Source organism: Lagopus muta, chromosome 3, assembly GCF_023343835.1.
Source record: "Lagopus muta isolate bLagMut1 chromosome 3, bLagMut1 primary, whole genome shotgun sequence".
In the NCBI taxonomy this organism is placed as follows: domain Eukaryota; kingdom Metazoa; phylum Chordata; class Aves; order Galliformes; family Phasianidae; genus Lagopus; species Lagopus muta.
This window is the reverse complement of record NC_064435.1, coordinates 12,298,199-12,324,478: the sequence shown is the minus strand read 5'-3', so window position 1 is coordinate 12,324,478 and position 26,280 is coordinate 12,298,199. Positions and strand designations below refer to the sequence as shown.

The 26,280-nt window shown below is 46.9% G+C and overlaps 1 protein-coding gene across 4 annotated transcripts in view; it reads left to right on the top strand.

The window, feature by feature from the left end:
- The first annotated feature begins 886 nt into the window (after positions 1-886).
- The window catches only part of ZHX2 (zinc fingers and homeoboxes 2), a 68,328-nt gene continuing 42,934 nt past the window's right edge, over positions 887-26,280 (top strand). For 2 of the 4 annotated variants that reach the window (XM_048939271.1, XM_048939276.1), the window contains exon 1: positions 4,183-4,313. The gene's annotated coding sequence lies outside the window, so the exon portion shown is untranslated. Of the gene's footprint in view, positions 3,651-3,844; positions 3,937-4,182; positions 4,314-26,280 lie in introns of those variants that run through there. The other 2 variants (XM_048939272.1, XM_048939274.1) reach the window with 2 other exon arrangements.

The window sequence follows — 26,280 nt, the reverse complement described above, 5'->3', positions numbered from 1 at the left end:
CAAATTCCTTTTAGCATCGCATTCTGCAGACACTGCATCTGATTGGTGCTCTCCGCCTCAACTTGAATTTGAAAGAAAAGCAAGAGGATTGACAGTGCTTTAGTAGAGGGGAAAGCACAGTTTGGTAATTGTTTTGCTGGGGAAAAAATATTTACATAGGTTGAGGAGTGAATGGCAAATATAGGAGGCTAATGAGCTGCGTTCCCCCACACTGCTCTGCACACTGTGCCTTGACCAGCAGCCAATGCTGCTTCCTGCCATGGCACTGGTCTCCACCAGAGAGGGGAAAAATAGCACTGTTTATCTGCTGACCTCTTTTAAAATTGCTCTTACCTTTATTTCTACTGAGGGCCGTACCAAAAGCTGGCTTTCAATGCGTAATGACAAACAGCTGAGAGCCATGGCACTGCCATACTGGTGGGGGGATGAAGTAGGGTGGGATGCAGTTAGCAGCAAGGTGCACACTGAGCAGCTGCAGCCTGGTTATTCCTGCAAGGCAGCAGCTCAGCCTCCAACCCAAGACCTCCCCTGGAAGAGCAAACACATCCCAAAGCTCCCAGCCACCCCCCCGCTGCTGAATCTTGTACACAAACCAACCCCCAGTGCCACAGCTCCAGGCAGCACACACATGAGCAGCGCTCATCCACACTCAGCAGAAAATGACTCTCTGGCTCTTTTATTTATATGCCTCTGTTTTGGCATCCAAAGGATGCACATCTCCTTCGAGGATACACACGGAGTCTCTCCGGAGCACAGCTCTGAGCTGTAGCTCAGGGAAAGGGAACGAGATCTGCTGTGCTGACTCAGCCTCGGCTGCACAGGAATAAACAGTCGGAAAGGAACCATTAACTCAATAAGACTGAAACATATGTGACAATGCATATGTCAGACACTCATCTCCTCGCCGTAAATAATGTACAGATACATTTCAGCATACAGTCTCATTGTCTCTGACCAATGTATTACTTCACAGGGGACTTTACAACTTTATCTGAGGTCTGTACAGAGTGGATGTCACCTTAAATCTAGAGAAAGTGGACAGAGGAAATGGAAATAGCACGAGATTTAAAGCAAGCCAGCATTCTGCCCTTGTATTCCTGGGAAATTGTGCGCACACTCACTGTGCCCTATGATTGGTGTGGCTTCTGTAGTGCTATTCACTGAAAAGAGAGGCCTTTGAGAAAAAAAATGCAAACTTCCTTTTTGCATTTTCAGCATAAGCAAGTTCCATTTCCTGATGATACCTGGCATTGTTTTAATATGAGGTTTCCATAAATCAGTTACACACAGAATATGTTACACAATGGGTAAGTGAGGAGGAGATGCAGGAGCAGGGGCTTGGACTCTGCTCCTCATCACCAGTGGCAGAACACGTGGAAATGGCACAAAGCTGCACCAGGGAAGGGTCAGACTGGACATCAAGAACAATTTCTTTACCATGAGGGTGGACAGACACTGAGACAGGATTCTGAGAAATGCCTCATGGCTGCCAGTGTCAAGAGGCATTTGGACAATGCCCGCATTAATTAAGAGGTCAGGCAACTGGATTCAATAACATTTGAAGGTCCTATCTAACTGAACTATTTTATTATTCTATTGTATTCCATTCTATTATTCTATTCCATTCTGTTTCATTCCATTCTATGTCTGACAGAGGGGCAGAAGTTGGAGATAACTGGCCAACTATCCATTTCCTAAAGCACAGCATCAGGGCTGAGGTGCCACATGGGTTGTTGGTCCCACTGCTCAACATTCAAACAGAGGAGGAATTTGGTGACTGAGACTGAGCTCCATTTTGCAGAGTGCAGGAAAACACAAAGTCACAGAGAATCATAGAATCATAGAACTGTTTGAGTTGGAAGTGACCCTTAGAGGCCATCTAGTCCAACTCCCCTGCAGTGAGCAGGGACATCAGGTTGCTCAAAGTCTGCTCCAGCCTGGCCTTGAATGTCTCCAGGGATGGGACATTCACCACCTCTCTGGGTAACCGGTTCCAGTGCCTCACCAGCCTTATCGAAAATAAATAAATAGATAAATAAAAATTTCCTTCTATCTGATCTAAATCTCCTGTTTTAGTTTGAAACCATTTCCCCTTGTTCCATCACCGCAAACCCTGCTAAAAACTCCGTCCTCTTCTTCCTTAGAGCCCCTCTTTAGATACTGAAAGGAGCAGTGGGTATCCTCGGCTTTATCTCCACGATCTCCGCAGTTTCTCTGAGCACTACCATCGAATACACAAAGGCCAATAAGTACTCTTAGCTTTTTCATGGAGGATGGCAATAGGAACTGACACAGTTTTAAAGCCCACATACTCCTCGCTTCAAACCTGCGCTCCATTTTAATGACTTCGTATGACATCACCCATGTCAGGAATGAGCGTGTGAGACAGCCAGCACGGCTTCACCAGAGGAAGATCATGCTTGACCAATCTGGTGGCCTTCTATGATGGAGTGCGGTTTGGGGGACGGCTGAGGGATCTGCGAAGGGGCCCTACGCAGCGTAGATCGCCGGATCACAATGGTGGGCCCAAAGGAAGTTCCGGGCTTCCAGCCACGGCCCCGCTTTGCACTTGAAAGCACCGACTGCAGCACCGCCTTACGGGCCAAAGGGCTCTTTGCGCTCGGCAAGGCAGAAAGAAAAAGAAAAGAAAAAAAAAAAACAAAGAGGCATTAAAGTAAGCGTGAATTAGGGCAACTGCAAGGAGATCTGGCCCGTAAAGAACCCTCCACATTAACAAGCGTAACGGTTATTAAAACACTTTGGCTTTTTCTTGTCTTTCTTAGGAAATTGAGATTGTAGAAAAAAAAACGTTCATTTTTCAGGGGAGGAGTGGTTGCTAAGATAGATAGGCGTTTTTTTTTCTTTCCTTCCAAAACGCAGCCGAACAGCTCTTGAAGAGTTAATACAGACTCGGCGGTATTTACAAGAAAGTGGAAATTCCATGTTAAAAAAAAAAAAAAAATCTCACGGGAAAACCCAGAGCTCAGAGAGAATCAGCGGAGCTCCGGCGCTTATCGCCGGGGTTTGCTCGTCTCTCCCACCAGCAGCCGGGCGCTCGGAGCCGGCCTGGCTGCAGGCGGGCACGGAGCATCCCATCCCGCCAGCAAACGCTGCACAGACCGCGCTCCGCCCGGCACTCGGATACGCGCCCGCTCCGATAGGGGTATCCCTGCGAAGAGATCATTGCCTGGACACAGCTACTTTCTGTTCGGCCGCGGGAACTTCGAGCTCCTCCGACGCCGTCACTCCCCGCCATGGGACGCGGGCACGGCTGAGCCCTGGAAGCCGTCTGATAGCATCAGGCATTCCCGGGATGGATGTGACGGGAGGTTCCGCCCCGCACGCAGCGCGCCCGGAGCTCCGCGGTGCTTTGCCGCTCGCGGTCCCGTTACCCAGAGCCGGCTGGCACCCAGCAGAGAGATGCTGCCGGTGAATTACTTCTTGTCGTTAATCCGCCGAAGTAAAAACGGAGAATAACCCGGCTGCCGTCCGCTACGCTTCTCCGATAGCGAGGCAGAGACACGAGAGTTTAACGACAGTTTTAAATGGGGGATAGGATTCCCGCGATGCAGCAGAGCGGCACCGCTTGGAAACACGCAGCACCCCCCGCAAAGCCCCGACTGAGCGCCCCGAAGCCCACCTCGCTCCGGGTGCGTCCCAAAGCTCCGGAGACGCCGGGAGGGCGGCGCGGCTCTGCCCCGGAGCGATGGCGATACCGCGCGGCCACCGGCGGAGCCCACGCTCGGAGCACGAGTGGAGGGGGGTGCGGGGGGGGGGGGTGCGTGGGAAATCCGCTTGGAGGCCCCGGAGGAAGCGCTCCCGGGGGCGGGGGGGGTGGACGGCAGCGCTCCCAACTTTCCGCCGCGCCGAGAGACCCCGGCAGCCGCGCCGGCGGTGGTATCGTATGCAAATACGCAGGCTGACGTCAGAGATCATGTGGGTTTTGGCGTAGATCCCCGCCGATCGAGGGCTCCTTTTTTTTTTCTTTTTTTTTTTTTTTTTGGCCTTTTTTTTTTTTTTTTTTTTTTTTGCCTTTTTTTGGGGGCTCTTTTTTTTTTCTTTTTTCTTTTTCTTTTTTTTTTATTTTTGCTTGTTTCTTCCTTAATTCCTCGGCGGGGTCGGGGCGGTGCGTACGTCCGCGCGTGGCGGCTGCCCGCGGGGGCCGGCGCGGTGGGGGCGGGGGGCGCGGGGTCCCGCGGGCGCGGGGCTCTGCCGCGGCGGCGCGAAGCGGAGCGACGCGGAACGGAACCGGGGGGGAGCGGGGAACCGCGCCGCTCCGCCCGGGACACGCGGTGCCGCCGCCCTGAGCGCAGGTAGGAAACTTCCCAGGCGGGGTTCCCCCCCACACCCCCCTCCCGCCCTCCTCCCTGCCCACACGCGCCACCGCCCCGGCCGCTCGCACCCAACTTTTCCTCCCGGATAAAGCGCTCTGCTCCCGGGACACCGCTGGGGCTGCGAGGCGAGGGGGGGGGTTACCGAGAGGTGGGAGCCGGGAGGGTGCTGGGAGGAGGGTTGGAATAGGTTTTTTACGTTTCGTCTCGCCGCAGCGCCGTGCCCCCCGCGCAGCCCTTCTCCGCGCTGCCCCGCGGATCTCAAGTTCGGGGAGATGGGGGACGGCGGCGGGAGGAGGCGGGGGGGGGGGGAAAAAAACATGTCTACGTTTGTCTGTGTCGACATCAGCAACACAAAATATGGCGTCCGCTTTCGACAGGGCGTTACGTAGAGGCGAGCAGGGCGAATTTGTCGGGGCGGTGTGTAAAACGGAGCCGGCGGCTTTCAGCGAGGGGGAACAACAGCCGAAAAAAAATAAAAAAGGCGTCCGGGGGGCTGCGGGCGTTGGGCAGTGGGGTCCCGGGGCCGTTCCGCTCCCCGTGGCTGGAGTTGGCCGGGACTGTCGTGCCGTGATTCCGTGCGGTTTTATTACCTCCCCCCTTCCGCCTCCACCGCGTCCCCTCTTTGCGCCGCGCGGAGCCCTCCGCCCGCGGCTGCCGGTGGGCGGCGGAGAGCAGAACCGGCAGCCCGGAGCCGCCCGCCCCTCTGCGATCGCGAAAGTCTCTGCTTGAGCCCCTTAACACCGGGATCGGGAGATTTCGGGAAGCTCGGCCTTGGGCACGTCGCGTCCACTTATTTATTTATTTGTGGATGGAAGGGGGTGTCCTTCCTTTTGGCTTCAGTTGGTTTCCAAAGCCGTGGTGCAACTGTCTCCTTATTTTTTTTCTTCCCTCTCTTCCCCTTTGGGATGAGGGGGGAAACATAAGGCTCCAGTTTTGTCTCCTCTTAGCTGGAATAAAACTTGAAAGCGCAGTTGGGACATACGAAGAGCTCTGCCTGCCCGGCTCTGGGCTCCTGCCGCCCTTCTTTCACTTTGAGTCCAGGAACACCTTCAGCTGGGTGATATCACCCTAGTTTTTGCCACTTCCTGGGGTTCCTCGGGGACCTTTCCAATGGAGCATCCCCATCCCCACGAGCAGGTGCTCCTTTAAAGCCCGTGGGCCCCCCTGCAAAAGGGAATCCAGAAAGAGTTTTTGGGGTCAGAGTGCAAAAGGGGACAAAGCATCCGAAGGTGTATGGCGGGGGGGGGGAAGAGGAGGGCTCCCAGGGTGGGACGGTGATGGGGTGCAGTGACTCCAGCGGCTGCTGCAAGGGAGCTCTGCCTGGAGCCATCCTACAGCTCAGAGGGGCTATCAGCCGGGCAGGCACAGTGTTTCCCACTTGAATTTTGTGTCCCGTCCCAATCGAGCATCGGTTTGAGGAGTTTTGGCGTATCTTTTAGAAGAGAAATGACAGGAACTCCAGCAAAGTCCCTTTCCAAATTGGGGCTGAGAACTAAGATGTCAAGCGCCTCTGTAATACTGTTTTACAACCGATGATTGTAAATCACTGCTGCTCTCTGCCTCGTCATCCGGCTCACCTACAAAGAGTTGTGCTTGTTTTAAAACTCCGGGTTAAGCTTTGGGCAGGGGATTTCCCAGGCTGGAGTCGATGCGGGTGGGCGCAGTGGGGGCCCGGCTGTCCCCAGCAGAAACCCGGTTGGAAGTAGCACTGCCAGAGTGCAACTGGGTACCTAGTGGGGTGATGGGAGCAGCCCGGCAGGAGAGGGACTCTGTTGTTTAAGGGGTATCTGTGACCCAAGTTCTTTGCCTCTGTGACACATTTCTGTCCCGGTGAAGCTTTTCTCATGTAGATGTGGCTTCAGTCCTAGGAAGAGCTCAGCAGCCCTTTGTAACGCAGAATTGCAAATGGACCTCCGGTTATTTCGAGCCAGCTGAGGTCCTGCGAGTTGTGAGAGCATCAATGCCAAGAAGCCCGTAAATTTCTGAAGTAATTGGCCAGTCCTTTCTTTGCTTCGGCGTGTCTGCTGCAGAGATGCAGGGCCGCGAGCTCCCAGTGTTTGTCCTGTGCTCTGGTACCTGTGGTGAGCTCAGTCTCTGGACGTGCAGAGCCCACAGCGCTCAGCCCAAAGTCCGTGTGATTACTCACCTCCATAAAATGACGTTTCTCCTGCCTGGCCTCCACAAGAAGTTCTTCTGTCTGAGTCTTGTCATCTGCTGTGGGTGTATGGGAGGAGAGCTCTCCTTCAGCTGCTCTGTCCACAAGTCCCACAGATTTGCTTTTCTCTCCTCCTGGCTGCAAGCTGTAATTTCCAGTGTCTGTAGGAGCAATAACCCGTTGCAGGAGACACCCCAAGCTGGCAGTGTCACACTTCGATTCTTTTTCTTTGAAAGGATTTTAATGTGTTTTTAGTAAAAGCCCCAAAAAGAGAGCTGGTGTTAACTACGATGAAGGCACTTTCTTCTTTGTACATTCCCAGACCAGTTTCAAACTGCAGCAGACCAGATTACAGAACCCAGCAGGTTTAGCTCACCCTCATACAAAAGGAAGCACTTATGCCAGGCATGGCATCACTGTGTTTGCATGTGTGACATCCTCTGCTGTTACTCCTTTCCCTCTGCACTAAGTGGAATGACCCTCAGATATCATGCTTGCAGGTTCTTGTGGTTGGGATCTTGTGACCCATATTTCTGTGCATCCACTTAAGGAATGAAAACAGCCACTGAGAATAAATAAAAATAGCATTTTGATTATAATTTTGTTAGAAATGGACATGGTCTCAAGTGAATTCCCTGAGACTTTAGCATGGCTATCACATAGCAAAAGAGCTGCATTTACTTTTTATGTGGAGAGTGTAATTTTAGTTATCTTTCTTTCTAGTATAACCATAATCCAGAGAGAGTGGCCTTTCCCTGGCAGTGACTGTGAAGCCAGCGCTGTGGCATGCACATAGAATCACAGAATTGCAGGGTTTGGAAAGGACTGTTGGAGATCATTGTGTCCAGCCGCCCTACTAAAGCAGGTTCCCTACAATAGCTCACACAGATAGGCATCCAGATGGCTCTTGAATATCTCCATAGAAGGAGACTCAACAACCTCTCTGGTTTTTTTAGTACTTTGTTACCCTTACCGTAAATAAGTTCTTCAAGTCTCTGTGACTGTTAGTCTGAGTAGATAAATAAACAAAATAAGGCATTAAAGGCTTTAGCTTACATCCTTTAAAATACTTGCGGTCTTCTTTCGAGGTATGTGTATGTGCCGGCTGGAACTCACGTGTGGTGTTGCTGTAAGCAGGTCTGGAGTTTACTGAAAGTGCCAGTATTGTGTTGTCATACAATCACAGTTGTCAGACGTCAGCAATGAGTTTTAGATTCTTACGTAGAAGCTGTGAGAGCTTTTGGTTTCCAGAGCATTGAAAGTACTTTTAACACACAGTAGTGCTTGTTGGTGTGGAGCCCCAGATGGGATGACATTGCAGGATAAAGTCAAATGAGTTTGATTCCAGCATTGTTGTCCTAAGAAAGGTCAGGAATCACCATTCCAGCCCCCTCTCCAAGAATGCCATGGCTTTACACATCATGGGGTTGGCTTGGTTTTTCGGTTTGTTTGTTTTGTGTTTAAGAAAGTAGACACTTCTTTTGTTTTGAGAAGCACTGAGTCAGGGCAGTGCACTCAGCAAGTTCTCTGGAACTGAGAGAACCCCAGAACGGCTCTGAAACAAAACCTGAGGTCTCTGTTTGACTGCAGAAGTTGTTGCCTTACGTACACCAGCACCACAAGCACGTTTGTGCACTGGGAGACCCGGTCTGACAGGAGGATGTGTGATTTCTGGGTGAGATGTGTGAACAGGAGGAGACTTGTGGAAAGTCCTCCTGGGGGACCTTGGAGAGTTTGTACGTACGTGTGTATGAGGCACTGAGGGCCATGGCTTAGTGGGCATGGTTGTGATGGGTTGATGGTTGGTCTAGGTGATATTTGTGGTCTTTTTCAAGCTTAATTATTCTGTGATTCTATGAGCATTTCAATGGTCAGAATCCCACAGCCACACCACAAGCGTGCACCTTGTGTGAATTCACTGATGGTGGATTTGTCCACCCAGATCTATTCATGGTTTTGATGAGCTGCATCGCCAAAAGTGCTGGTGGCACATGACCTATGCTGTGTCTGTGGCACTTCAGTGGTTCTGAAACCGCTGAAGTTACATGTGTTATTAAGTTTATTGAAATATTTTTATATATGTATATATATGTGTACATATAAAATGTTTAGCATCTCAGTGATGTGGTCCCATCTGGCATCAGTGGCAAGGAGAATTAACTTCACATCAACAGAGAGGGAAATGAGTTGGGAACTCCTCCAGTGCCCATGTTCACTCACTGTGGGCCTGAAATCTTAGTTTTCCTTCCCCATTTTTCTCTCAGTCTTTCTCTCCTGACCTTGTTTCTCCTCTTAAATGCTAAATGTTTTTTAAACTTGAAACTTCGAGTTACCTATAGATTTTGGCATCTCATTTGTTGTTGTTAATTGTCTGTTGTTTCCACAATTCTCAACTGAGTGCTCAATGTGTATTTGACTTGCTGGAGGAAAAAAAACAAAAGGTATTTTCTTGCATGTTCTGCATCAGTGACCATAACCCCTCAAGTTCAGAATTATTTCACCTCTCATGCAGTCTTATGAATGGAGGAGGAAGGCAGAAAACTGATGGGTGTCCCTTAAGCAGAGCTGAATTGGAAAAAAAAAGAAGTGATTCCTTTATTTTTACATAGAATCTTGCTGCGATTTTTCTACCTAAGTAATACTCTGATGAAGCAGGTTCTGAACTGAAGGCAGTGTTCAGAGGGGCTCAGTAAAACACCAGTTTTTCTCTAGAAGCCTGTGCCCCATCTCTGTGCCTCCAGTCCGTGTGTTCCCTTTTCTCTCTCCCAAGTTCTGAAGATATATATATATGTATATATATATATAATATATATATATATTTTTTGTATCTCTCAACCTAATTTCACGCTTATTAGTTTCAGTTACTTTATGTTATGCTTCATTCAGACAACAAAAGTGGGAAAATACTCATTCTTAAAAAAAAAAAAAAGAAAATCCAAGCGTAACCATCTCAAAGCAGTGAGGTTTTTGGGTTTGGGGTGCTCAGCTGGGAGCGCCAGGCAGAAGCAGAGAGCAGTGGCATCTCTCAGGTTTGCTGCCTTGCTGGGGAGCACTGCTGATTCACTCTGACATGAAATAAAGGAAATTCCTGATGGTTGCAGACTGAAGTGTTTTTGACAAGATGCCTTCCCTATCCCTCTTTCTGCCTCCCACCTCCAAAGCAAATATGTTTTGTTTTTTTTTTTTTCAGTATCCTCTTCAGCACAAACTGTCAGGGATCATGGGGAGTTTTTGCCCATCTTTTGTCTCCTCGGAAAGTGATGTATTTAAATGATATGCTCAGAGCATGCTGCTGATGAGGGCTCTGGTGCCTGTTGTCCTCCACACTGTGTTACAGTTTCCTTGAGAACTGGGGAAGCTCAGCCCAAGGCAGTGACACCATCCTTTGTCCTGCATCCTTTCTATTGTCCCCGCTGGGCATTCCTGTGGCATTTCCTGCAGCCACACTGCCGATGCCATTTGTCATTACTGTCACACGGCACAGCTTTTCTTTGGGAAGTCAGTGGTGACAAGATGCTGGAAGAGCATCGTGGGGTTTCTGTGCCAGAGATGGTATCTGGCTGGGCTGCTGGGTGCGGGGCTGCTGCTCGCTGGGGACCTGTGGGATTGTGTTCAGCTGCCAGGAGGCAATTAGCGTGATGAGGAGTCACAGAATGGCTTGGATTGGAAGGGACATCGAAGCCCACCCAGTTCCAGCCCCCTGCCTTGTGCTGTTTGCCCCCCACCAGCTCAGGCTGTCCAGGGCCCCATCCAACCTGGCCTTGAATGTTTTCAGGGATGGGGCACCCAGAGCTCTCTGGGCAGCCTGTGCCATTGCCTCACAGCTCTCTCAGCGAAGAATTTCCTTCTAAAATCTAACCTAATTTCCGCCTTCTAGTTTAAAACTATTCCCCCTTGTCCTGTAACTATCAGGCCATGTAAAAAAAAGTCAATCTCCTTCCTGCTTTATTCTCTTCAAGTAGTGGAAGAGCAGTGTTTGGAGGGAACTATTTTCTTCAACTACCCTTATAGGACATCTTTTTGTTTGGAGTTAGAGCATCGTTGTAGTTTTGCCATCACTTAGTACAGTTTGTGCCTTTCTTGTCTGCAGATCTGCCAGCATCCCGTCTGTGTGTTTGTAGTTAAATCAGGGGTTAGGGGTGGTTTGAGAAATACTGCTTAAGGCAAACACAAGTTTCAAAATCCACACTTAAGCAGATACAAAAAAAATAAATCTTAGCCCTCTGAAGTGTTTTGCTTTCAAGCCTAAATGATCTCGAGGTGCCTTAAATTCTGCTCACTTGTGCTGTTACCCAGTGTCCCAGTGTTTATCTCTACATACCTTATTTTCATGCTTTCCTACAGTGGGAGATCACCTCCGGGGAGGCAACAGGGCTGTCTGAAACCCGGTGGGTGGCTGGGCTGTGCTGGCTATGCCTGCTGCCCAGGGTCTGTGCCACACGCCCACAGAGCTCATGAGCCCCTGGTGCGCGTCTGAGCTAGAGAGCGGTGTCACAAGGCATTACTTATGCTGAGCAGAGCATGAGCTCCAGCCCCATCTCTACTGACTTAGAAGATCAGAGCACTGAGTTTCTGGATTTGAACTTTATCTCCCGAAATCTGAATTTGTTTTCTTCCACTCCACTCTTGCTCGTTTGTAAATGGACGCTCTTTACTCTGTAAGGCACTGGCACGGGCTGCCCAGAGCAGCTGTGGATGCCTCATCTCTGAAAGTGTTCAAGGCCAGGTTGGATGGGGCCCTGGGCAGCCTGAGCTGGTGAGGGGCAGCCAGCCCACGGCAGGGGGCTGGAACTAGATGGTCTTCAAGGTTCCTTTCAACCTAAGCCATTCCATGATTCTCTGGTATGCGATCAAATGAGGAACCCACTAGGTTATGTGCTGTTAAATATGCAGCACCCCACTGAAAGTGTGAGTGTTGCATTGCAAGGAGGGCATTGGATGTTTAATCCTAGTAGTGCTGCCTCCAAAAACTGATCTTGTTGCAGTAAAGGTCTATGATACTTCAGGGCAAAGGATTTGAGGCTGTTTACAGAGTGCTGTAGTTGCAGAGGTAGCGGGGAGCGAATGGGGATGGGAATGGTCTGACTTTCTGGATGCATTGTCTGCAGTAGTGCAAGGTGTAGTTGGCTGTGTTTTGGAAAGGATATATTTGCACATGAAACCACTGCACAGTGAACTGTTAAATTCTGTGTACATTTAAATTTCTTTTCAGAAACAGTGGTGAGGCACTAAAACAGGCTGCCCAGGGGAGCGCTGGAGTCGTCATCCCAGCAGGTGTTCAGGAAACATGGAGATGTGCCTCTGAGGGTTTGATGGGCATGGTGGGAGTGAGGTGGGCTGATGGTTGGACTAGGTGATCTTAGAGGTCTCTTTTTCAACCTTAATGATTCTGTGATTCTGTAACCAAGGATTGCAGTTTGATCATCTGTTTCCCTTTGCTGCCTTGGACCTAATGCATCCTTCCCTGTTGCCATTCCCAGGTGCAGCCCAACTGGAGGACCCTTCCTTGCCTCCCTTTCATGCATGGCAGAGGAAAGGATTGTTGTTTGCTATGATTTATTACTGGTCCTTTACCCAGAATGATACCCATCTTGAAGCATTGCTCACCTTCTCTGTGTCTGCTTGGCTTGGCTTGTGTGGCAGTTTGTTGAATTTTTAGCTGGTCCTCGGGTGATCCTTGTGCCTGTTGGATGTTTTAAAATCAGTTTAAAAACATTCAGAAAGTTGGAATCAGCAAATTCTAAGACACGCATCTTACTGAAATTTCACAATACTACTAGCAGAGGAGGGGAGGTATTAAAAATCTTGTTACATTCTTTTTAATGAAAGAGATGAATAAGCTAGGAGGACGGTGGAGTAAAATTTGCAGTTGAGTACATCTTTTCAGTCATTAACCTTTTTTGACTTGTCAGTGGTTTCTGAATATCTGTTCTTGAATTATGTAAAACATCTGGTATGAGGGTGAGGAAAAGCCCAATGCACATCTGGGTTTGGCGGGATTCTTCATTCATGAAGTTTCATCCTTAAAATGATTTAAATAGTTCAATGTGTTGAAGTCTTTAAATCAAGGTTTATGATGGCTTTAAGGTGCTCCCCAGTTAAAGCATGAAGGAAAGTTGCTTGCTATGGGCTTTAAAAGGAAGCACTGAACATTTATTGCCAGTTATTTACTTTTTATTATGTGTACATAGTAATTTTTTTTCAAGGTGTGTTTGTAAGTGACAGCTTTTAATCAAGTTACAGAATAAAATAATTGCTTCAAATTGGGTGTAGTAAACCCTTGTTTTACAGGGACGATCTGTTGAGGCCACCCTTGGTCTGCACTGAAATTAAGCAGGCAGAGTCTTGTCTGATGGCAAGCAGATCCAAGGATCAGTTTGCTTACAAACTAGCAAGCATGGTGCCAGGAGGTTCTCAGCCAGAAGCATACATTTTAGGTGAAAGCAGGGCATGTGGACAGAGAATCTCCAGCTGGTACCAGCACATAGCTTGGGCATCTAAAGGAAGGGCCCTATGCTGCAGTTGTATTTGACTTCAACACTGTTTAGCAACTCTGTTCTGAAGTGCGGTAGGAAGATTATAACTTTGAAATTAAGCTTTCTTTTTCCATATTTTTCTTCCCAATAATTGCAGGGCTGCTGATGCCAAATTCTGAGCATTAAAGCCCAAACAAAGAGTAATCTGCACTCTGTTCTAAGACAGAGATTGGTTACAAACCCCTCGGTATGTGCAGACTAGTAGTTTATCTGTGTCGTCCTCATCCACCTCAGGGTCATCAGAGAGCCTCCTCTCTACAGATCCTTGCTGCTTTTTGCAGCCCTCTAGAAATTGCTCAGCAGGGAAAGCTTTGTGTATGAGAATCCAGCGCTGATGGATTCTTTGGTTGTAGGAGCAGCAGGGCTGATGTGGACCACTTTCTGGTGGTTTTAACTCTTGAGGTTGAATTTCTGAGTCACATTCCCTGAATGTCTTTGCTCACAAGGACCTGTCCTTTCACTGCTGGAGCTGCACACATACACCTGCACATACAAATTGCATGTTTCTACCTGGACACCAAGCTGAGCGGTGCAGTCAGTACTTCGCAAGGAGGGGAAGCCATCCAAAGGGACTGGACAGGCTGGAGAAGTGGGCCTGTGAGAACCTAATGAGGTTCAGTAAGATCAAATACAGGGTACTGCACTGAAGTCGGGGCAATTCCAGGTGTTTATACAAACCGGGGGAAGATCTTCTTGAGAGCAGCCCTGCGGAGAAGGACTTGGGGGTCCTGGTGGACGAGAAGCTGGACATGAGGCAGCAGTGTGAGCTTGTAGCCAAGAAGGCCAACTGTGTTCTGGGCTGCATTAAAAAAGGGGTGGCCAGCAGGGAGAGGGAGGTGATCGTCCCCCTCTGCTCGGCTCTTGTGAGGCCCCATCTGCAGTACTGCGACCAGACCTGGGGCCCCCAGTGCAGGAAGGACGTGGAGCTCTTGGAGCGGGTCCAGAGGAGGGCACTGAGATGATCTGAGGGCTGGAGCACCTCTACTATGAGGAAAGGTTGGGGGAACTGGGCTTGTTTAGCTTGGAGAAGAGAAGGCTGCGGGGAGACTTCATTGTGACCTTCCAGTACCTGAAGGGAGCGTATAAACAGGAGGGGGAACGGCTGTTTACATGAGTTGATAGTGACAGGACAAGGGGGAATGGTTTTCAACAGAGACAGGGAAGATTTAGGTTAGATATTAGGAGGAAGTTTTTCACACAAAGGGTGGTGAGGCACTGGAACAGGTTGCCCAAGGTTGTGGATGCCCCATCCCTGGAGGCATTCAAGGCCAGGCTGGATGTGGCTCTGGGCAGCCTGGTCTGCTGGTTGGCGACCCTGCACATAGCAGGGAGGTTGAAATTAGATGATGATTGTGGCCCTTTTCAACCCAGGCCATTCTATGATTCTCTGACATGCTTTTTGGACACCATGTATACATTCCAGTTTCCTCACCCCAGTACAGCACTGGGGCAGCGGTGCAGCTCCTCTGCAGCAGCCTCCATCTGTGGGGTCTGCACAGGGGTACAGCCTGCAGAAGGGCTGGGTGCAGCTGTACTGGGGGTCTTCCACCCATCTCCATGATCCTGTCCTGTTGGAGAGGATCTGATAAAAGGATCAAGCTGTTCCTTCACATTATCACGCTGTAGTGAGTGGGCAAACACTGCTGTTCTCATCTTGCCTTTACCTCTGAGATCACCAGCAGCTGTTTCATTAACTATTAATGGCCTGCTCATTAATGCTGTAAAAGGCTATGACCAATCTTGCAAATTTGCTGGGCTCTTCCCCTGAAATATTTATGACTTGCTCACTGTGCAAAAGGGCAGGAGCAACAGCAGTGAACATGCCTCCAAGTTTTGTTGAGCATTATTAAAGAGCTCATGAATATGAAGAAGTTGGCAGCTTCTCTCTTTCTCTCTCTTTTTTTTGGCTTTCTGAGCTCGCACTGTGTCTGGCTGCAGAGGCACAGGCTGCCCGTAGCACGCACTTGCTGCAGCACTGCTGGCTCAGTTGCTCCCTTGATGCCCATAACTCCAGGCAACACAGCAGCTTCATAGCCAGCTGACCCACTCTAGTGTCTGCCCTTAAGAGTTTTGGCTGTTTTGCCTATGATCTGCAGGTCCTCTAGTGCCTTCTGCACAGTGCTTTACAAAATCCAAGGTGTGAAAGTTCCATCCAGAAGAGGTAATGTTACTTTTGCTTAATAGATGGGGAAAGTGAGGCACAAACATTGAACAATTTGTAACCAAGCAATAGGAAGCTAGCAGAGGATGGAAATGTTTTTGCCAAAACTGCTGTACTATTTTTGATTAAAGTCTGGTTAGTGTGAAAAAGGGAGGATTCAGGTCAGGGAATATTAGCAGGTTTTCTGTGTGCTTGGAGGAATTCTCTTGCAGGCAACCTGAGCTAGGTGTCAAGTGACCTGTTATCTCCTACTTTCTCCCACTGCTGTTTTTTGCTCAGGTTTAATGTGATGTGGAGCCATCAGGAAACTGAGATCCCCATGCCATGTCCCCAGCAAGCACTGTATCCCTTTGCATCCACTCCGTGTGGAGGTGCTTTCATCACCGTTTCTGTTCTCCTTGAGCTTGGAGCCTGATCTGCTAATTCAACTCAAAAGCCACAGGCTGTGTTAAGCCTGATTCAGTAAGTCTTACAGAGGCACAGACTGGTAAAGCTTCAGTCTTGGAACCACTCATGATGGACTCGACTCATTGTAGGTGGAGAATTAAGTAGTGTATCCCTGAATGTTGTATTCATTGCAAGACCCTAGGGGCCCTAGGCAAACTGATCTAGTGCCTGATTTAGTGATGAGCAGCTCTGGCAGGGGGATTGGGACTGGGTGATCTTTGAGGTCCCTTCTAACCCAAGCCACTCTGATTCTGTGGTTCTGAGATTCTGTGAATAGAAGGGTGGTGAAACAGAGACAGGAGCCCCACGAGGCTCCTGGAAGCTGACAGTCCCATGAGTCTCCCCAAGCCTCCTCGGAAACTGTTGCTCTCAGAAATTCCCATCCCATGCCAGACAAGGCTTCTACGTGATCAGACAGATGAGCACTGAACAGTGCTTTGCCTGTGAAGGTGTCAGTTGTTCTGGCTCCACCGGTACCGAGGAGCAGCAGGAATATTATTTTATTTGGATTTTGGAGATAAAATGGTCTTCCTGTCATTTTCATCTACCAGCAGTAAGGAGCCTGTCTGCTAAATCCCAACTGCATTCAGCTGGTGGTGTGCCAGACAGATTAGAATCTATATTTCTTTCCCACAGACATCTGCAAAGTAAACACTGGTGTAAATAAATTTGAAAGGCCTCCTCTCCTCTCCTCTCCTCTCCTCTCCTCTCCTCTCCTCTCCTCTCCTCTCCTCTCCTCTCCTCTCCTCTCCTCTCCTCTCCTCTCCTCTCCTCTCCTCTCCTCTCCTCTCCTCTCCTCTCCTCTCCTCTCCTCTCCTCTCCTCTCCTCTCCTCTCCTCTCCTCTCCCCATTTGCCCTTCTACTGGTGGAGTTCTTCCAGGGACGTTGCAGTGAAGGCTGCAGAGCACATCCCAGTTGGTATTTTTTCAGTTGCCCGTTGTGACTTTACCTCTGCTTTTATAGGGCCATTCTGTTCTTTCTGATCCTGAGGGATCTCCCCTCTCATCTCACCAAGGGCATGAAGCTCTTCATATAAGTTTGGACAGCCTTTTCTTTACTTCTTCCTTGGCAGTAAGGAGGAGTCAACCTAAAACAGACCTTTCCTCCTCTTTCACTTTGGGATTAAATTACAGGTGAAGGATGTTGCAAATTCCTGAGCAGAGGGATGCCCAGTATGGTTCAAAACACTGGGGACAGCATCCTATAAGAAGCATCAATGGTCAAGTATTAATGATGTGAGAAAACACAACATTTCCAGTAAGTAGAAACTTAACATCCTACAAAATAATTGAAAGAAGAAGAAGGTTTCTTTGGAGAAATATCAGCTTTTGGTTCTTGGTGTTGTAACTTGAAAAGCTGCCTGCAGCCAGAGAGTTTCCAGATGCGTCTCCTGCATCTTGCTGAGCTGCATGGAACACTTACAAGGAAATGTGCATCTGTTTGCACTCTTTGGCAGATTCCTGATTTCAGCACTTTCAGGCTGAAGACTGGACCATACTTTGCAAGACACTGGAACTCATTAGTCATTTTCCATTCTGTTATTATTTTTTTTTACCACTATATTCCTGTCATATCCTGTCAAAATGAAAACCATTGCCTCTGTTTTCAAATCATGGTTTCTGAAACATAGTCTTTAAAATGTCTTAGCGTCTTAGCGATTGGTGGAGTACCAGTAGGTCAGTGGGCTTGGTGGTGATGGGTTGATGGTAGTATTAGATGGTCTTAGTGGTCTTTTCCAACCTGAATGATTCTATAATTCTAAAGGGACTTGTGAGTCTCCAGCACTTCTTATAAAGAAGAGCTTTTCATTAGCCATATCTGTGTTTGAATTATATGTGGGAAGTGGGCAGCTGACTAAATACGGTGGGTCCTGGTTAAGTCTGGGATGAAGCTGTCCTACAGTATTTTAATCATCCATTGTAAAGAAAAGAGTAGATGTTACATTGAGTTACATGTTTTAGTGGTATGTTGGTGGTCGATGGTTGGATTAGATTATCTTGGTGGTCTTTCCAACCTCTGTGATTCTGTGTAAAGGTTAGTTTCTCATATTTCTCACTGATGCGCTTTGCTTCTAGTGCTTGCCTTTGCTTCAGGAGTGCAAATTCACCTTGCTTACCTTTGCTCACATGGCTGGATTCCTTCTGCACAGTTGAGGAGTGTGCAAATCATGAGCATTACAGTTTCACTCTAGGTGCTGAATCCTTTCCCCAAACAGCACTAACCTAGAGCTTGCCTATCAGTGAGGTCTATCCTATTTGGCTTTTTAGTAAAACCTTTCATTTCACACCACTGACATCTCTTAACTTGCTTTATCTGGCAGTCCCTTCTACGGATGGTGGAGCTTTTTGAGGAGAGTCACTGGGGTTGAATTTTGTATTTTGTAAAACAAAAGTTGTAATGGATGCTGGAAAGTTAGATTGCATCTCGTTTTCTTCTGAAAATAGCTTGGGGTTACGCCATGCCTACACTGCAGACTTCTGCCAGCAAGGCTGTACTGGCCAAAAGCACAAAGAGGTGTGATTCCTGAGTGACACATGCATGCTGGCATGGCCCCAAGGAAAGGCTTGCTTAGCTGGGAAAAGCCACCTTTCCTCAGTCCTATGAGGTAGTTTTGCTGTGCTTTTGTAGAGAGTGGGCTTTCTGCATTGGCTTCATCTACCACATAGTACTTTGCCAGTATGATGGGGATATTCATCTGCTGCTGAGGTGCTTCTTGTGTCATGAGTTCTTAGTATCTATAATTTTTAAAGGAGTGCTTTCAAATTCACCTCCATAACAAAGAGGTGAAAGCCACAGTTTAATGTTGCATGTCCTCTTCTGTCAGCTCTCTTTGTGGGGCTGGTTTTGATGTCTCTCTGCTCTCTGAGATAGGGCACAGCAGCTGTTATTCTGGCTGAGCGTGATTTAATACTGGATAATGTTGCAAGATCCAAAAATAAAAAGAAAAAAAATACGTGGACACAGGAAACAAAGTACCAGTTTACCTCTTGGACAGAGCATCTCCCTTGCCTCTTCCCAGTACAGCTCTGCCCCCCTAGTTCTGAAAGTCCAATGAGTTTCTAGTCAGGTAGCTTGGTTTTTCTCAGTACACTGTAGGAGGCACTGATTTCCACATGGTCGCTAAGGATGTGCCAGCTCAGTGCCACGGGCAGCTAAGGGGACACCAGACTTGCAAGCGTCTTATTGATCTGTTTGTACGTTTAGAGTTACCTATTACTTTTAGCAAAGCTAGTTCAATAATTCAATCTTTTGGCATTACCCAGTTAAGTCTCAGATCCGTGACAGGGACTGTGTCATCTTTGTGTTCTCTTTCCTCCCCATCCAGTGAAAATCATCATTTATTCTTCTTGCAAAGTGGGATCCAAAATGATTTTACTAAAGGAAGATCCAGCCAAAATGCAAAGGTGCTGTGGAGAAGCTGAGCCTGAAACACTGAAATGTGACTGCTGTACCATATATATGCTATTGCTGAACTGGGACACCTGGCTTCCCAGGGTGTGAAGCACTCATGTTTAGCTAGTCCCAATAGATCGCAGTGCACAGGACCTCAGTGTAATGTCCTTAATCACATCTCATTTCCCCGTTCCCTCTCTTCCATACTTTCTGCTTCCAGAAACTCACTCTTCTCACTCCTACTGGAGACATTCACACCGACATCCCAATGCTTAAAAACAATACTTGCTGTTTTTACCTGTTTATATATATGTATATATATATATATGTTAATCTAAACACTAAACACAAAAAAAGTTGATGAGCAAAGCATTTAAATGAATATGCAATCATTGTAACTGATATCAGGGCACAGGAATGCAAACAAGCCAGTGTGTGGCTTGATGCTTTTAGCTCCTGACCCTCTGTCTTGTTTTTAATTTTGAGCACAGGAAGGGGCCAATACATGACCATATGCTTACAAAATGTTGGTTGCAAATGCCTTCCAAACATTGTTGTCATAGTAATGATATGTCATGTATGTGTCACATTTTATCACATCGTCAACGTGTTCATGGGACTACAGACCTTACTGTGTTTTACTGTGTTTTCTTGTCCTATTCTCTGTCATCAGTAACATGATTTTTTTTTTTTTTCCTGGAGAATTTCTGAATAAATTGGGAATGTTATTTGACTTTGTACTGGTGGAAAATTCATACCCAGGGAAATTCACAAGTATATTGTAAGGAAAGTGTTAAGCATGTGCTTAAGCATCATTGCTGTCGCTCAAGTTAATTGTGCAGATACTCCTTAAAAGCTATTGCCTCTTTCCAAGCATTGGTCTTAATGCAGGTTCTGAAAGAAGGAGAATTGATCTCTGCTTGCAGGGTTGCAAAGATGGAAGTGTTCCTTGAGAGGAGGAACAATCAGCCAGAGCTGGTGCGGGTATTACCGTGAACATTATCTTGGCTGTACCTTTTCATTTTCCAAAGATCCTTTCAGCATGATCTGAAGATTCCTTCAATTTGCAAAAACCAGAAAAAATTCTCCCCTTGTGATTTGTTTTCCCTTATTTCTCTTGTCATGTAATCGCCTTCACATACTTTTAACAAGGTTTTGAAGTTAACACCGCTTTGAGGCAGTGATATCTAGGCCAAAGAGGGTCACACTTCTCTGGTGCAAGTGAGTTCTTGTGATTTTTGGGGAGGGAGGTCTTGTGATCGAACATAGAGGAGCAGGCAATCGAGGCTCCAGGTCCAGATTCGATCTCTGTGGCTTCCCTCCTGTGAGCCTTTGGCAAATGCAAGAATAATGCAAACTACATATAAAAATCTTTAAAATAGATCTCCCTTGGGAAGAGTGTGGATTAATTAACATTTCAGAGGCGCTTTGAGTTCCTTTGATAGGTGTTGCAGTAATGCAAAAGGTTTTTTTCCTTCTTGCTAGACGTAGGCTGTCTAAAGAACAGGTTTTAATGATGTTGGTTTACCTCCTAAAAGCTCCTTTTGAAACAGAGGACAATTTAACCTCTTATGTGTGTACCAGTATGAGGTTTTACTTCCAGTGTAAGCCAAACAGCAAAACAAAATACACAGTGCCTTCACCAAGACTGGGTCTGGTAACTTCACATCACGGAGGTGCATGCTGATAATTTGCCAGTAGCCTCGGGGCTCTGATAGCAATTTGCCAGATGCTATACTGAGCCTGATTTGCATCTGTATTTACTCAAATGCTTTAATTAAAATTATATGCACCAAACTAAGATAGATCAGAAGCACTGCCTGGTATTTGTTGGCATTCCATGACAATAAAGCCTACCTTGGCTGCTATTTACAGACAGTATAACTTGACAGGGCTTGGAGAGACCTTAATCTTCCAGCACCACATTCTGCCTTTATTTTAGTACCAGAGGTGATTTGAGCATCTTGAAGCTAGTGATGAAATTTGGTCCATGGATGCTTTAGGTTTCAGGCAATGCTACGTAGTCGTGATTTATTTTCTTGCAACCCATATAGGCTTTGTCACACGTGTAAAATGTGAAACCCCCCTGAGAACAGTAGGAAAACATTTCAAATACAGCTTCCACCTAGAATGAAATGACTGAGCACCGTTAATCTCTGAGCAGAGTGTTACAGACCTCTTTGTAGTGCTAAGGGCTCTACATAAAGGGATTTCTGGGCTCAAGTGGGGCCTGGTCATTTCAGTGGGATATGTGTGAGTTTGTAGCAGAGTTAGGATCAAGGCCAGTAGAGACACTGAGGGTTTTGCTTTATCCCCTGCATTTAATCTGGAAAATGCTAGCATATAAGTACAAATAAAGCCTGAGCTGTTTGCGCTGAGACAACAGAGGTTGCTCTAGGTACTCACCGTGGTCACTGCCACTGCTTCTCCATAATTACTGGGAAGTCATCACAGAGTGTCACAAGGAGACAATTTGTGAGGCAAACTTGTGCTATGCCAGCTACTTCAAACCACCATTTCCTGCTCTGAGGTGTTGTGTATAAACCTGAGCACAGTGTTTGCCTGTAGTTGTCTGTAAATTTCGTTTAAGAGAGTCTGCCCAAGTTCCACATGCACCTACACCTATCATTGACTCATTTGCCCAACAGCTCTTTCAAAGACAGCCACCCCATGTACGGTGACTCGCTGTGGAGCAGGTGGCCAAAAGCTGCTTATTGAAGTCCATATGGAAGAGCACAGGCATAAAGAGCATTGTTGCAAAGTTGCCTGAATATTTAAATACAGAGGCCACAGGCGGACAGAAAAGGGTTTGGGGTTGTGAGGAATGGCCAGGACTGTGGCCATCAGAGCTGGGAGATGGAGTTTTGTGAAAACATGGCCAGGCAGTGTTTTGTGCTGTTGAAACGTGGGGACTTTAATGGAGACGTGGGAGTGATGAAGCCAAATTTCCAGTCAGCCTTGCTGTGATAAGGAGATGAGAGTATTTCCAATTAAACCTACTGTGGTGGTGGGTCACTGATACTTGACAGGAAAGCGATGGAAGCAGCTGAGGTAGAACAGTCCTGCACATCCCAATAGAGATGATGGAGAGGAGGGACGGGTCTGTGTTGGTCACTCATCTTGCACAGGGCTGAAAGGAGCTGCTGGATGAGCACCAGGCTGGAGAGGTTTCTTTTGAAGCCGCGATGTCTCTCCAGTTTTAAAACTCACCATAATGCTTTAAGCGTTCCCAGCGCTCTGAGCTGGTCTTTAATCAGCCGGCCTTGTCACAACCTGTACGTATTTTAAGAATTGTGCCAACTGTTACTGCTGCAGGGGTACACGGAGATTTGGCGGAGAGAAGCCTGGCCTACTTTTTACGGCACAGCTAGGAAGACGTTTTCGTTTCCCTGTTTAATGTGATTCTCCCCAGCCTAATTTTTCAAGGCGTTTTCTTCGAAAGATTGCGAAGCTCCAAGCAATCAATTAATAACAGCAAAAGGCAGAAGTCTGGATATAATACAGCAACAGTTCTGCAATTAGCAGTGTATTAGAAACTGCATTTCAGCTTGAGTGGAGCATGGCTTAGTGGGGAGCAGAAAGGTGGCTGGTCCAGGATGATGGAAAGGTTAAGACTGGAAATTAGGAAAGATTTCTTCTCAGAATAAGTGGTGAGGCATTGGAACAGGCTGCTCAGGGAGGTGGTGGAGTCACCATCCCTGCAGGTGTTCGAGAAAAGGGTAAATGTGGCACTGAGGGACATAGTCCAGAGCAGTCACCAGCATGAGTTGATGGTTGGATTACAAGCTATTAGTGGTCTTTCCAATCTCAATGATTTCATGATTCCATGATTTAGCCCAGCCCCTTGAGCCCATTATTGGGAGACAAGCGGGCTTTGGGGAAGCATCTCTTTGGGTGACTCTGCTGAGTGGGAGCTGCATCCACTAGTCTCCTCAAATTGCAGTGGACAATGATGATCTTGTGATGCCTGGAATAAAAGCAGATGGAGCTGCCAGCAGAGTGCTGGAGAGCAGAGAGCTTAGCAGGGAGGCATGAGGGAGAGGGGACCATCAGCCCAGTTTTGGGGTTTGCTCAGTCGTGTATCCAAATTCCCTTTTCTACTGGGTTGGAAGCGCTGATAGCATCACACAGTTACTGTAAAGGACACTGTGACTCATTTTTCCATCTCAGCTCTCAAGGCGGGAAAAATGGAATGTAAAGATGCAACTCTGACAGAGCTTAGGAATCCATCCTGGTGATCCTCCAGGCTGGTGTCCCAGGGCCAGGAAGGAGATGCTTAGCTGAGTCAGATCCTTCTCCAGCTCTGAGTCAGAAGCACTCATGTAAATGTCCCCACTTGCCACATGCCTGGTTCCCTGCAAAACCAAATCTGGCCAAAATGTGCGCCTAGCTTCCAGCAGAAGTAAACTTGCTAATCAGGCTCTTGGGCAGCGCTTAGTTATTCCCAGTTATTCCCACCACCATCAAAATGTGCAAAAAGCATCTCAGAGTTAAAAGGACTGCATGCTGGAAAAGCACTTGTAAGTCAGTTAGTTCATTAGTTTTGTCTTCACCAGGAGTTAATTAGACTTCCCAACTACTTTATTTTTTTTTCAGTTGTCATCTGGAGTTACAAGCAATCTTTCAAGTTGCTACTGCTACAGACTGTCACCTATTGATAGGCTTTGTCCTTAGAAGTACCCCTTCTCCATTTCCCAACTGTATGTGCAGATGGAGGTGATAAGAGATCTCAAGATATCTCATCCTAAAACAAAATCCAGCCTTTCATCACCTAAGGCTAGCTCTTATTTGTTATTTCTGTTACAGAGCACCTTAAGACAGACACTAGGGTTGATGAGACAACATAAAGCAAAGCTGGAAGCTGTGCCAAATAGGTCATAACCACGGAACAAGACTTGGCAGTTGGCAGAGAAATGGAGAGATACATTAATGATAAAACATGTGTGAGTGCTTTTCATGTGTTTGCCTCACATTAGCTTTCCTAGACATTGTCAGCTGTCTCATGTGTGTAACAATGAGGATTAAATGTGTACAATAAAGAAAGAGGCAGTATGGGAAAATGGTATTTAGTGAATTTAGAAATCAATCCAGATGCTCTTTTAAAGTTAGTTAGACTTTATTATTTTTTATATCTACCGTTTCGAATAGCAGTCACCCAACAGAACTAGTCCTTGGCTCAGGTGGGTGTTTGACTTAAGTTCTGATCTTCTCTTTTTCTTCTTTTGAAACAAACAGAAAAAAATCTTGGCTTAAAAAAAAAATGATATGGTATTTGCAGAATCAATAGAAAAGCTGACCCAGATAAAAGTGTGCAGAAATTGGTTCCATGCCCTAGAACTTTTCCTGCATGCTTTTTGATGCAGTGTATCTGATCTTTCAAAAAAAGGTGACATACAGTGATCTCCACAGCTTTGAAGTATTGTTCTGGAAGAATAACAAGGAGCACTTGGAGAAAGGGCGTGCATAAAGGAGTGTGCATGTGTGGCATGTGTGCTTTTTTTTTCCTGCTCATTAAATATATTATGAGAAGGAAGAAATTAATGTCATATTGCAGGTTATTTTGAAAGATAGGGTCAATGTTGTATGAACTACTTTTTTATCTGATTTTTAAATGGTGAAAGTGTGTTTCTTCTCAACAGCTATTCACAGTAGGATGTGAACTCAGCTTTATTTTCCTTCGTTCGGAGCTTCTTTTCCTGGAGTGTGTAGCAGAGATGCATTTAAGCAGTATGTGGATTTGCTCTCAGAAATGTAATTGTGCCCTGGATCCCAAATCAGATAGAAAAAGCTTCTGCCGCTGCAGACTTTCTTCAAGACAAGACTCCAAATCTTAATTTAATTTACATGCATTTAGAACAGTGGAAAATAATAAAAGGTCCTGTCTGAATTTATGTATAGAAGCTTCAGTGCCTGAGCCTGTATTCTCTTGGCTTCCAAAAATATTGGAGGGTGTTTGGTTGTGTGGGACCTGGAGGCATAACAAATCCATGTTTGGTACAGCCATTGCTGCCATGAGGGAGATGAAGGGGTAGGATGGACTGGTGGGGCTGCAGGATGAGCAGGCTGCAAGGAGAAAGTTTTGTTCCATCTCTTTGTATTCTCTGCCTTAAAAAAATAAAATAAAATTTAAGATCTGGCTGGAGGGAAAGGATGGGACCCAAATTACTGATTCCTAACAGAATATCCTGATACAGTGCCCAGGCTGTGCTGGGAATCCTCAAAACAAAGAGAAACAGACAAAAAGTGACAGGTTCATGGTTTTTTCCTACCAAACTTTTAGTCCTAGGGACAAGCAGAGCCATCAGAGCCTTGGGGTGCCCAGGGAGCCGCACCAGGACAGGGATCTCTGCCACAAGAGGATGCCAGCCCTGCTCTGCATGGCAATCACAGAAGACATCAGTTTTGCCCTTGCGTGCCATTTTTCAGTGCTCAGTATGCGCAGACTTTGCCCTTTCACAGCATTTCTGCAAGACATTGGCACCTGAGCAGTGGTTGCTGGTGCTTCGGCTCCAGTTTCCCTGATGTCAGTACAGAGATGCTCTTACTGAAAATAAAAAGATTTACCAGCACCTACCGGCGCTGAGTTTCCACAGCTGAGAAACAAACACCATTACTTGAACGGAGCAATTTTTTGCTTTATATTTACATCCTATGCTCATTTTGTCTCTCGTACCACTTTTGCACTGACGGCTGCTGTGTTTGGCAGCAATTTGCAAATGCATTGATACTTACAGCCAAAAGTAGGAATGGTCTAAATAGCCGGATGAGGGAAACCCCCTCCTCTCAGATTTATTTTTATAGCAGCAAAATGTAACTGCTGGCTGGCCTCAACTGGTCCTTTTTTTTTTCTTTTTTTTTTTCAAGTTGTTTTTCTTCTCTTTTCAGCTTGGGAGTTGAGGGAAACAAAGGGGGAATGAATTAAGAGCAGGAGAAAGACTGCTGTATGGCTGGGTGTCATTTGGTGAGGAAATCAGGCTGAAACTGGAGAGACCAGGCCAAACCCAACAACAGTACTGGGAGGCTTTAAATTGTGTCATTCTGACACTGAATCTAAGTGGTGAAAACAGCTAGTGATGTTTCTGGCTGCAGTCTAACTCAAATAGGTTTGTACACATATGGGGAGATGCTCATTGACTGCTGTTCGCATCATTTGGCATATGCTCCTGCAAGATCCCAACTGTAGGGAATCTCGAATGGTAACCCTTGTCCTTTCCAAGCTGGCACATGCATTTAAATTGTGGTGGCTGGTGTGGA